Source organism: Spermophilus citellus (genome assembly GCF_964194105.1).
Source record: "Spermophilus citellus genome assembly, chromosome: 3".
Classification (NCBI taxonomy): Eukaryota; Metazoa; Chordata; class Mammalia; order Rodentia; family Sciuridae; genus Spermophilus; species Spermophilus citellus.
The window spans coordinates 103,304,933-103,317,855 of NC_138184.1; the positions used below are offsets into that span (position 1 = coordinate 103,304,933).

A 12,923-nucleotide genomic window follows, 5' to 3' on the forward strand; every position below is an offset into this window, starting at 1 on the left:
TAAGGTGCCCCAGGGTGTGGCAACCCCCAAGGATGTCCACCTCCCAGGAAAAGGGACTCTGCAGATGTGACTACATTAAGGACCTTGAAATTGGAGGCTGCCCTGGGTCATCCAACTGGCTGATGTCGGGGCGCATGGTCTCAGAGGAGGCGCTCCCTCCCTTGCAGGCTGTGGAGGTAGCGCTGAGGTGCGAGGGGTCAGCAGGAGCCAGAGAAGGCCAGGCCTGCAGGGGTCTGCAGGGGGCACAGCCTGGCAGAGGCTTCGCCTTTAGCCTGTGAGGCTCGTTTTGGACTTCTGACCTCCAGAACCGTTTGGGAATACATCTGTGTTGTTTAAAGCCACCGAGCCACCATGGGGAGCTTTGTCACAGCCACAATAAGACAATACACTATGTCTCCCACCCCAGGACACTGGCACAGGGCCAGATAACCCTACCATGGGGCACTGACCAGAGTACTGAAGTTTCAGCGGTATCTCTGGCCTCTACCCATTTAGATGTCCAGGGCTCCCTTTCCCAGGCACACCAATCAAAAATGCCACCACACTGCCAAATGTCCCCAGGGAACTGCTGGTCCAAGTTGTTAATCAGACTCTGCAAGCTCCTTACTTCCAGGGATCCAGGGCCCACACCCCTCGTAATGCACCAAACACCCACTTGGAGCATAGAGGGTGGGATAAACAGTGGCCTGTGCCCTCGTCAATACCCTCAGTGCTGGAGGCCGTGGCCTAAGCCATTGTGCTGGCCATCTCCTCACCTGTGGCCTGTGCCAAGCTCTGAATACATGGAACCCCAGGGAAGGCTGAGCGGGCCTGCCAGTCTTGGTGACCAGCCTATTCACCTGAAGACCAGCCTGGTGCACAGTCAGGGCCAGGAGTGGACCAACAGGGCATCTTGAATTCTTCATGGAGATGGAATTCGTCAGCCACAAAATCCACCAGAGTGTGCGCCCTGTGGTTCTGTATACGACCTCAGTCCCCGTCTGATTCCCATGGCCCCCAGGGAAACCTGGTCCCCATCAGCAGCCACTCCCACTGCACGCCCCTCACATGCCATAGTCTGTGCCACCGACTCTGCTCCAATAGTCCCCAGTGGGTGACCACTGGAGTCAAAGCCATTTCCTGCTCCAGGGGTGTGGGCAGGGCAGGTGCCCCCGAGAAACACTGCGGTGAGTACACTGGACAGTGGGACTACAGTGGCCACACTGTTGCTTTCTAGAACAATGAGGATCCAAGAAATCAAACAGGAAGGGAGGAGACAGGGAGGGAGGGAGGCAAGCTGACCGATTCACTCAGCCTAACTCGGCGATGTTAAGCCGCCCAACCCCACCAGGTGGACGCTGAAGGAGCCGGCTCAGGGAGTGCAGCCTGAGGTAGCTGTACTCTGACTTAGCTATTCTCCTATAGCAAAGGCCACTGGACATCTGGCAACAGCTTCAAATCCAGCAGACACTGGGCTGCAGCCGGCCGCCCTCTTTCCATCAGCAGAGCCGCCCTCCGCCCGGCTCAGCTCTCTGTACCCTCAGAAATGGGAACATGGAACTGGTTTACAGGGCTGCTTCCAGAAATGCTGGAATTGTGTCACCCGTGGGTTTCACACCATAGCAGGATAGGCACCGGGAGGGCCCCGAGCTCCAGGAGTCGAAGGGCTCGGCCTCCTGCGCTGGCCGCAGTGCCCCCTGCCCCACGCTGGCCTGCAGCACCGGCCGCCTACCTTCAGGACCTGCTCCAGGTTCTCCAGCTTGACTTGGAGCTGGTGTTTCTCCCTCAGGGCCAAATCGCGTTCTCTGGTCACTATGGTGAGTGTGCGGCTGAGCCGGGCATACTCTGCCTTCACCTGGGAGCAGAAGCGTTGAGGAAACAAAGGCTGTTACAGACTGCCCAGGGACCAGGTGGACACCTGGCCAGCTGACATCTGTTGCTTCCTTGTTAAGAGCCTCCTGTCCCTCCCTCCCCAGGGTGGACTTCAGGGTCCAGCCCTACTGGGCTGAGCACCTGTAGTCAAACTGGCCAATCAGCACCTGACCTCCCCCTTCGGCCTGCCCACCTCCAGCACGGCATTGTGATTAGCTCTGGCTGGGAACGGGACCCAGACTGGCTGGTCAATGCAATGCCATCCCCTGGACGTGGTGATTGACTGGAGTGGTCCTGCAGCCCTTTGCCATCCTGAGAGCCTGGGAGGAGACTGCTGTCCATGGGAAGTTAAGGACAACAGACTATAGGTGTCATTGCCTGCTGTCATGAGAGCAGCACGGCCTGACTGCAAGGCCAGGTAAATGGACACCGATCCCGGAACGCAAAGGGCAGATGGGGTGTTGACGGTCCTGGGCACCAGGACAAGCCCAACTGGAGCTGCTGTCTCCTCTGTTCCCACTGGGCCCGTTAGTTCACACCAACCCAAATTACTTCCTGTCCCTTCACCTGTGAGAGTCCTGACACACACCAGACTGTCACCCGATTGTGTAAGCATGCTAATTCCTCTGCCTAAAAACTTTACCCTGTCTCAGCCGAGGGTAAAAACGGCACAGAACTGCATATGTATGAGCACGGATTTCCCCAGGATCTAGCGCCAGGTCAGTTCCACCCTCAGGCTGTAGCCCCAGCCAAGCTGTGAGCTCGCTGGCAGCCCCCTAGTCCCCCTCCGTCCCCGCTCCTCTGCAGCAGGCCAGGGCATGCTCTGGTAAGGGGCCTGTGGCTGGCTCCAGCTGCCCTGCCCACTTGCCCACGGAGGCCATGTATCAAGGCCACAGCAGACTTGCCGTGTGCCTCCCTCCTCCCCAGAGTTAGAACATGCTTTGTGGCTTCAGTCACAGCCCATCAGGAAGCCACATTTCAGCCACAGAAGCCTTTCTGTCACAGAGGCTTCAGTACTGAGGGCAGTGCCCAACTGGACAGTTCCCTGGCTCTGAAAGGAGGGCGCCACGTGGCCTTCCTCAGTGGAGGCAGTGCGTGGAAGCTACCTTAGGGGTCACAGCCAGGGCCGGCTCACGGGAGTCCTCACAGCCACTCAGCTGCCACCAAACCCGGGGCCTGGAACTTGGAAGATGTCAGAAGCTGAAGGTGTCACAACCTCCTGGAACTCAGTGCCTCTCGTGAGCCTCAACCCAGGGCTACATGTTGGCAGGAAGCCATCGCTTCTCATATTCTTGCTGGTCATGGAAATCAGACGTGGGGTGAGGTGTGAGCACCCTGGAGCCCAGGCTCATGGGGACCAAGGAGTGCTCCTTGCAGCACTCCTCAGCTACTGCCTGGTTCCCATGGAAATCAGAATGAAACCAAACACCCTGATGCCAGGCTCTGCAGGACCTGACCTTCCCATCTGGCACCACCACTCACCATGCTGGGGACACCCCAGCCTTCTGTCCCCTAAACAAGCTAAGCTCATTCCCACCCCAGGGCCTTTGCACTGGTGGACTCCATTGCCTGGCACAGCCCCATCTGCTCCCACTAAGCCCCTCATCACGCTGCATGCCACCTTGGGCAGGCTGCCCAGCCTGTGGAGGGAACAGCCCCTCGCCCTCGCCCTCACAAAGCTAGGGAGATAATGGCCACAGCCCTTGCCCTCCTGCCCAGATAGCACCACCTGGAGCTCAGTCACGTCCCTCACAGCTGCACTTGGTCAAGGACATCCTCCTGGGGATGAGCCAGGCTGCTCCCCACTGAAGGGCAAGGGCAGGGCCCCAGCATGGCCAGGCTGGAGCCAGCATCCCCTTCTCTGTCCTGCCCTCAGGGGGGCTAAGATGGTTCACTTGTACGAGATTTTCTTATTTTGACCAGATGAGGTGGACAGGAACACTCAGGAGGGCTGGGACAGCCTCAAAATCCCAAATACCTATGTGTGACGTCCCTATGAGGCCCCATAATTTTTCAATAGAATGCCTCAGGAAAGGGGACAAAGCAAGACCCCCTGACCATCATCCACAGCTCTGTGCACAGCTGGACCTAGACTTCCTGCCGGCCAGTTTCTGGCCAGTGGGTAGGAGTGTCACCAGGTCACAGGTTCTTAGACGATGAGCTCAGGGCTTACCTAGCAACTGGCCTGGGGTCAGGATGCAGAGCTGCCCCAGGACCTACTGAGATGGGACAGCCAAGGGACCCAGAGAGCAGCATGGTGGCCTGGGCCTCGCAGCCAGCCCTCCTCTCATGCCCACTGCAGACCACAGGTGCACAGTGACACCTGGCCAGGAGGCCCACCGCTCCCAGCAGCAGGCACTCTGCGCCAAGCCCCCCTCGAACACTGGCCTGCCACGGGAACGGCTTCCCCAGCTGGGAGGCTGCACAGGCCCCGCTGGCCCAAGTGACGATAGAATTTGATTATATTTTTTGAAAACAGTACAAAGCCTGGTTTGTGGGCCCACAAGACCTTGAAGACATCTTGGCCCCGTGTCCCGGGTCCCACTGTGGCGTCTTCCACAAGGCTCCTTCCAGAAGGGACACAGGCCCATGTTCCAGACAGTCCAACACCATGCCCTGTACCTGAGAACCAGTCCTTTCTGTGCCGTTTCAGGGAAAGTGCCGACAGCACGTCTCCTTGCGGCCATAATTAAGAGCTCTGATAATTAATGTCACTGTCAATCAGGGCAGGTTGCAAGTGCAGGCAGGAACTGACAAGGAAATTAGTAGAGGGTCCCTCCACTTCTGCAGGTTGAGTGGACACCCCACGTGTTCCCCACCATGAATCTAGGGCACGTTCAGCACTGTCCTCACCAGAAGGAACCCCGCACTCCCACACTCCGGGACAGGAGGGTGCTCAGCACCAAGGACAGCTCTGGGAGCCGCTATCTCCCTACGCTCTCCACACCTCCATACAGTAGCTAGCCACCCCGAGCCCTGATGTCCAGCTCTGCTGCGTCCACGTCCGAATGCACCATGATGAATCAAAACCACAATGCACAGTTAAAACCACAACAATGATAATGGAGGGGGACAGTCCAGCAGAGGGGGCAAGGGAGGGGAGGGAGAGGAAAGGTACAGAGTGCCGGTAGGAATATGGCAGAAGGAATCCACTGTTATCACCAAAAAAAAAAAAAAAATAGAGAAAGACAGAGACATAAAGGACAGAAGGAGGGAGGGAGGGAGGGAGGGAGGGAGGGGAAGGGGAAGGGCAGAGGGGGCCCTGAAGGCTGGCTGGCGTAAGTGGCCAGGCCTGGGCGAGTCCCTGCCACTCAGCTGTCCCACCTCTGCCTGGTGAGCCCCTGGCTCCTCAGATGTCCCTGCTGAGTAGAAGGGACAGCCAGCTCTGCTCTGTGCCTCACAGCCCCTTCAAAGGCCACTTTGGGAAGACAGCAGGAGACAAGGGGACTGAATGTGAGTCCCCTGGAGCTGGGACACCAGGCACAGCAAGAAGGCTGCGAGGGGAGGCTGCCTCCACCACAGCACCAGCCCGGCCAAGGCCCGCGGGCCCTGCTCCAGCTCTCCGCCCTTGCTGGGCTGGAGACCCCCGGCCTGGCAGAAGCCATGAATACCCAAGGAGAGACTGGCACAGACTGCGGACAGCCCCCGAGGACCGCTCCCACCCGCCCACAGCTGACACCTGAAGCCACCACTGCTGTGTGGTTCGCTCCCCTGGCTGGGAAGGGGCTGGGAGGGGCCTTCTGTGTTCACTCCTCGGAGTGTGAGTCTCCTGGAGCCCCTGCCGAGAACTGGCCTGAGGGTGGGAGCTGGGGGCCAGGGAAGGGCCCTGAGTGGAGAGGAGGGGACACAGTAAAGCACGTGTTTCTAAAATGTGACAAGATACACACCAGATCTGTCCTCCAACCATTTTTTAGAGTACATCTGTGGCGCTAAATACACATTGTCTGCAGGCACCGCCACCGCCATCTCCAGGGCTCCGTCCCCAGCAGGGGACTCGCCATCCCCTCCCCACCCCCATCCTGCACTCCACCCTCTCTTCCCGTGACTTGGAAGCTCGGGGAGCCTCATGCACCTGAACCGGGAGGCCCTCGTCCTTCCGTGGCTGGCAGTTACACTGGATGGGTTGCCCCCAGGCCTGTCTGCAGGGTCACCTGTCAGAACCTCCTTCCTTCCTGGGGCTGAGTGGCATTTTGTGTATCCATCTATCCACTGGTGCACACCTGGGCAGCTCCCACCTGTTGGCTACCATCATCTGTAGCCCAGGTGTACAAACACCTCTTTGATGCTTCAGTTGTGATTCTTTTTTTATTATTTTAATATTTTTTAGTTGGTGATGGACCTTCAGTTTTTTGCTTATTTATAAGTGGTGCTGGAAACCAAACCCAGTGCCTCACCCGTGTGAGGCAAGTGCTGTATCGCTGAGCTGCAACTCCAGCCCCTGCCTGTGGTTCCTTTGCATGCATACCCTGGAGTGGGATCACTGTTCATGCATAACATCCTATTTTTAAATTCTGGGGGCCTCCGTGGGGACGGCAGCAGTTCACACACCCACCCACAAGGCACAAGGTACACTTTCTCCACACCCTCATCAACACTCGTGGTTTTCTTAAAAACACCTCCCGGGGGGAAATGGCCAAGGAAGAAGACAGGGACACAGGTATCCAGGTCTTGGCAATGAGTTGTCAGAACTGTCATTCTTTGACCTATGCACTGGTAGAGCTGCCAAGTCAGCAGCTCAGAGCCACCCACCCCACAAACCAGCACCCAGGGTGCTCCACCTGTCCCAGGGGCTGCAGGCTCAGATGGGAAAGACCATGAACGTGCAGGGGACAGACAGACACATCATTGAAGATGTGTTCCACCAAGAGGGGCCAAGAGATTAAAGAACAGGCACCAGGTGAGTTCACACAGGGAAAAGGGAAGGGAGACACTCAAGTGGGCAGCTTTGCCAAGTGACTTGAGACTTCAATGAAAAGCAGCTGCCAGCCGCTGGAAGATGGGGGAGCAGAGAAGATGGTCCAAGCAGAGTGGACCATCAGGAGCTGTGCCCAGCTCAGTGTGCAAGGAAGAAATGTCAGTGATGGAGCCTCACAGTGAGGGGGACTGCCAGTAATAAAGGTTACCACAGGCAAACCCAGTGGTGCCTACAGGACAGGAGGGGAGGGGCCATGCAGAGGAGCAGAGCTGGGGCCTAGGAGAGGAAGGGGTGGTCCAAGGGGAGGAGGAGTGTGGGCCAAGGGGAGGAGGGCAGCTGGGGCCTAAGAGAGAAGGAGGGATGCCCCAGAAGAGGGGCAGGGTCAGGCCCAGCAGAGGAGAAGGGCCAGGCCCAGCAGAGGAGGAGGATCAGACCCAGCAGAGGGGGAGGACCAGGCCCAGCAAAGGAGGAGGACCAGGCCCAGCAGAGGAGGAGGGTCAGGCCTAGCAGAAGAGGAGGATCAGACCCAGCAGAGGGGAGGACCAGGCCCAGCAGAGGAGGAGGACCAGGCCCAGCAGAGGAGGAGGATCAGACTCAGCAGAGGAGGAGGACCAGGCCAGCAGAGGAGAGGGACTAGGCCCAGCAGAGGAGGAGGACAGGCTCAGCACAGGGGGAGGACAGGCTCAGCACAGGGGGAGGACCAGGCCTAGCAGAGGGGGAGGACCAGGCCAGCGGAGGAGAGGGACCAGGCCCAGCAGAGGAGAGGGACCAGGCCCAGCAGAGGAGGAGGACCAGGCCCAGCAGAGGGGGAGGACCAGACCCAGCAGGGGGAGGATCAGGCCCAGCAGAGGAGGAGGACCAGGCCAGCAGAGGAGGAGGGCCAGGCCAGCAGAGGAGGAGGGCCAGGCCAGAAGAGGGGGAGGACCAGGCCAGCAGAGGAGGGCCAGGCCAGAAGAGAGGCAGGATCAGGCCCAGCAGAGGAGAAGGGCCAGGCCCAGCAGAGGAGGAGGGCCAGGCCCAGCAGAGGGGCAGGGTCAGGCCCAGCAGAGGGGCAGGGTCAGGCCCAGCAGAGGAGGAGGACCAGGCCCAGGAGAGGAGGAGGACCAGGCTTAGAAGAGGGGGAGGATCAGACCCATCAGATGAGGAGGACCAGACCCAGCAGAGGAGGAGGACCAGGCCCAGCAGAGGGGGAGGATCAGGCCCAGTAGGGGGGAGAACCAGGCCCAGCAGAGGGGGAGGATCAGGCCTAGCAGCGGGGGAGGATTAGGCCTAGCAGCGGGGGAGGATCAGACCCATCAGAGGAGGAGGACCAGGCCCAGCAGAAGGGGAAGACCAGGCCCAGCAGAGGGGGAGGACCGGGACCAGAAGAGGGGGAGGACCAGGCCTAGAAGAGGGAGAGGACCAGGCCCAGCAGAGGGGGAGGACAAGGCCAGCAGAGGGGAGGGACCAGGCCCAGCAGAGGGGGAGGACCAAGCCCAGCAGAGGGGGAGGACCAGGCCTAGCAGAGGGGGAGGACCAGGCCCATCAGAGGGAGAGGGCCAGGCCCAGCAGATGAGGAGGATAAGGCCCAGCAGAGGGGGAGGACCAGGCCCAGCAGGGGAGGAGGACCAGGCCCAGCAGAGGGGGAGGACCAATCCAGTAAAAGGGAGGACCAGTCCAGCAGAGGGGGAGGACCAAGCCAGCAGAGAGGGAGGACCAGTACAGCAGAAGGGGAGGGCCAGGCCCAGCAGAGGGGGAGGACCAGGGGAAGCACAAGAAGAGGACAGGGGCCCGGTGTGATGGCGCACACCTATAATCCAGCGGCTCAGGAGACTGAGAGAGATAGATGATGAGTTCAAAGCCAGCCTCAACAAAAGCGAGGCACTAAGCAACTCAGTGAGACTCTGTCTCTAAATAAAATACATAAAGGGGCTGGGGCTGGGGCTCAGGGGTCTAGTACCCCTGAGCTTAACCCCAAGTACCAAGAAAGAGAACAGGGTCTAGAAGAGGAGGGCTGGGGCCCAGGTGGCACTGACCAACCCGTTGGTGCGATAGACTAGGGGCAGTAGAGTGCAGGACACCCTGGCATTTTGGCTGAGCTGTGGAGGATGAGGAAAATTCTGCAGGAGGACAGGGGTCTGTGGACACGGGAGGCTGTCCCATGTCCCATATCTGGCCTTCTTGGGGACATGGAGACCCGGGCCTGTGGGAAGACCCCTGGAGAGCATGCGTACAACACTGGCCTAAGCAGCAGACAGGATACCTGGGGTCTTGGCCCCTCACCTTGGGGTGCTCCCCCCGGGGGGCCTCCTGATGGGGTGACATTACCTGGTCATGCTGCCGGCCCCTTGTAGGTAGGCCTGCATAACGGGTTGTCAGGCGACGGTCTCCGTGGGCAGCATCCTTCAGTTCATCTTCCTGTGATAAAAGGAAAGGGCATGAGAGGTCAGACCCAGCTTGAGAAACTCCACAGGAACTAGACCCGGGGTCAGGTACCAATTCTGAACCCACAGGTCTGTGTGCTTTGAGAGTTTTCCCGATCCACAAAATCGAACCAATAACATCCTACAAGGACAAACTCCTCCGCAGAGCAGGGCTGTAGGAATGCAGCCAGTTACACCCCAGTTCTGGTGGCCAAGGAAAAGCCTGCACCCATTTATTTTACTCCACCTCATTCATTGGTCCAGGTCAGCTGCCTAACCCACAAAATCAGCCTCCCCAAGAGAAAGGCTGAGGATGCCAAGGCAGTCTCCCCAAACCAGTCCAGCAGGAACGGGCACTCAGGGGCCACTCGCTATCCCAGTGCCCACTGCAAGGAGCCGGCCACAGAAAGATGCCCAAAGCAACACCAGCCTCCAAATGCACAGCCCCACACCCTGTGCTTCCAGAATCAGAAACCGCCCAGCAGACCACCAAGGCCAAGAGCAGCCAAGTGGGAAGAACCCCATCCATGGACCAGATCTCCAGGTAAGAAGGTGGTGCCAGCCAGAGCCTGCTCAGACCCCGGGCCCCGTGCACCAGTGATGTGCATCTCCCTTTGTGCACAGGAGCTCCCAGGGGCACAGGGGGGAACGCAGCTGGCTTCCTGGCTGATGCAGACTCAGCCCACTCTCCCCTTCCACGGCCAGGCACAGTTGCTACTCCGACACTCATGTGTCGTGGCTCCTGGGGAGCGTTCAGAAAGTGTCTACTGCTCACCCTTCTGACACTGTTCAGGTGCTGGACAGCAAGAAGACTTACCCTGGAAGGCCTCATAAGTGACGCCGTGCAGGACAAGAGCCGTCTGCCCAGGGAAATGGCCACTGCTCCAATTAAATTGAGCCTTTCTGAATTAATCAGCACTACCCCAGGAATGCTAAGCGGAGCAGAGATCACCTCAGGTAGCAGCTGCATACTGAGACCAGAAGGCCTCCCGAAGATGTGGGCTTGTAGCCGCAACACGACAGAACGAGTCTTCCAGCAGCCAGCGCGGGCGGCACCAGGAGGACAACTCACAGGAGGAGGAGGAGGAGGGCTGGGCGGGTCCAGCATGATCTGGAGCAGGGTCTTCACGGCCTGCTAAGGGGGCCAGCACCCAGTGCCTTAGTCACCCCTGGGCACACCTGGGCTGCCTGAAGCATGATTAAGCCACCATGGGCCGTGACACTGTCCATTGCTGACCACATCTGAGGGCCAGTAAGTAAGCCTGACGACACACGCCCACGGGCAGGAGAGGGGAGTATGACTCACACTGGGCCGGGACTGCAGTGAGGAGGGACTTCCGGAACACTTGCTGCACAGGGTCCCACCAGTCCCATCTTTGGGACCTAGAAGAGGGTGTGATGACGGACGGCCCCACCCCCATGCATCTCCACCTCCTGGGAAGTTCAGCAGCCTTCTTACCCAGGGAGGACCAACAAGCAATGCAGACAGCAATTGCCTTAGGTGCCCCAGGCTGAAAGCCACACAAAGGGGCTCTGGGGAAGGAACATGGGCCCAGAGCAGCACCTCCCCAGAACCAGAGCACAATGTGGAGCCACAGGGTCAGCAGCCCAGGCAGGAAGAGGCATGGGCCTCACCGCCCTCCACAGAGGAGCACACTGCAGGGTCGGGCTCCCGGCACCTGGCCAACAGTTCTGGGCTAGATTTGAGGACTGCAGGGTAGAAAGGAAGGGAGTCTTGGCCAGACGCGCAGAGAATGTGGCGCCGGAGTGCAAGAGGGCCGGGGAGCTCAGGGACGCAGGTGGCCCGGTGTGGCTGCTGAGTGTGGGGAAGGTGGGGCAGGGAGCGGGGAGGAGACTGCAGCCCAGGGGTCTGTCTGCTCCCTAGGACGTCAGATCTCTGTTCAGTGTGCCCCCAAACTCGCCGTCCTGGAGAGTGCCAGCCAAGGGGATTTCAACCCATTGGCATGCACTAGGGACTCATTAGGGGGCCTGGTTTGATATTGTGGCCACTTTCCCCCAAATTATGGGCAAGAAGTGAATTCCAGTGGGGACAAGAGGAGGGAGAACTGAACTGCACACAGGAAGGGGTGTGTGACCTATGTGGGCCAGAGGATTGATGAGGAGGGGCACTTGGACATCTCAAGGGATGGGTCACACAGGACTGGGACCAGCATCGCCAGCTGGGCTTGTGGCAAGCAGTGGTCACTATGGATTTCTCTGCATTTTCCCTGTTTTGATGTTTGCTACTAATTCAAATAAACCCAGGCATCATGCTCTCCTTCCCAAGATGAACCATCAGGTCAAATGTGGCTTTAAAACGGAGCACTTTGTAAAAGAAGTCAGACTGTTTGGAGTCAAGAGTATTGGCAGGGTGGGCAAGGGAGCCACGTGATGGTAGGAGCTACCCACATTCAGAGAGAGGAAGGGCAGGCAGCAAAGACACCCTCAGGCATCTGCTGCTGTCCAGGCCACCCTGACCCAAGTCCCTGTGGCGAAGCCCTGGGTCCTGGTGGCTGTTTGGAGAGAGGCATTCTGGGAGGCATTTAAGGGTAAATGAGGTCATAGAGTAGTTTCAATCTGATAGGATCGGTGTCCTTGTAAGAAGAGGAAAATCAATGTCCCCCTCGCCCTCCCACCACTGCCACCTGAGGGCACCCAACAGCACAGCAAGCCACGAGGAGACTCCACTGGGAATGGCCCTCCTGGTCTTGGACTTGCAGCCTCCAGAATTGAGAGAAGGCCACCAGGCGACCTGAGCTGACTCACCAGTCCTGCCTAGGACAGCGAGGAGGGGGCAGAGCATCCCCAAGGCTGCCCAAGAGCAGTGCAAGGGTTAGACAAGGGAGGAGCTGGGTCTCAACCACCCCATCCCCTCCAGGAACATAGAAGAATCCAAGTTCAAAGGGCAACATGGCCACTTCCCTGGAGAAAGCCCAGGCAAGAAAGGACAGGCACATTGCCCAATAACTGGTGGGCACTTCTTCCAAGCCCAGGGCTCAGTGGACGGCTGGGACAAGTGCCCTGGAAATAGCCCCACCCTCCAGCCCATGGGCCAAGCAGACAGTGTGGGCCACACACACGAAGGTGTTAGCCATTTGGGCGGCCATGGGAAGCAAAGAGAGGACTCGGTCACTCCTAGGACAGGCCTGGCCTCAGAGATGAGTCAGAGTGGTCCACGTCTGACTGCAATACCCAGTGCCAGCACCACCTGACTGAAACCCTGGTGCCCAGTCCCCCACAGCACCAGGCAGGTGGAAAGTGGATTGCGGTGGAGGCAGAGCTGCTCCCAGGCTTGCATGGCTGGCTGCTTCTGAGTAGGGAAGGCAGGATGAGCCCCTCAGTGTGGGAGCGGACACTTCTCCAACATGTGGAGTCCCAGTGGCTTCCGCCTCGCTGGCTCTTGCACAGACACACAGTCCAGCCCAGCTGTCCACTGCCTGCCCTTCGGATTCTGGAGGCTGCATAGGGGCCCAGGGAAGCCCTTGGGCTGGAGGCAGGATGAGGGGCTCCTCCAAGGCCGACTGTGTGATATGAAGTCCACGGTGAGAGAAGGCACCCATGCAGCAGAGCTAGAGGTCCATGTTGGGGCTGGGCTGGGTGAAGGTGGGGCCTGGGAGTGTGGGTGGGGCTACAGGTGCAGAGTGGGAGGAAGTCAGGCACCTGGGGACTTGGGATCCCTGAGGATTAGGGAGTCTGGGTCCCCTGTGTGGAATCTGGGGATGCTCTGTGGATGGGACACTGTATGGCCAAGTTCT

The 12,923-nt window shown here is 59.0% G+C and overlaps 1 protein-coding gene across 11 annotated transcripts in view; it reads right to left on the reverse strand.

The window, feature by feature from the left end:
• RIMBP2 (RIMS binding protein 2) overlaps positions 1–12,923 on the reverse strand; it is a 214,058-nt gene that overhangs the window by 110,895 nt on the left and 90,240 nt on the right. For 9 of the 11 annotated variants that reach the window (XM_081286193.1, XM_081286191.1, XM_081286188.1 and 6 more), the window contains 2 exons: positions 9,074–9,163; positions 1,712–1,834 (listed from right to left, as the gene is read on the reverse strand). The gene's annotated coding sequence lies outside the window, so the exon portion shown is untranslated. The remainder of the gene's footprint in view (positions 1–1,711; positions 1,835–9,073; positions 9,164–12,923) is intronic. The other 2 variants (XM_081286194.1, XM_081286190.1) reach the window with 1 other exon arrangement.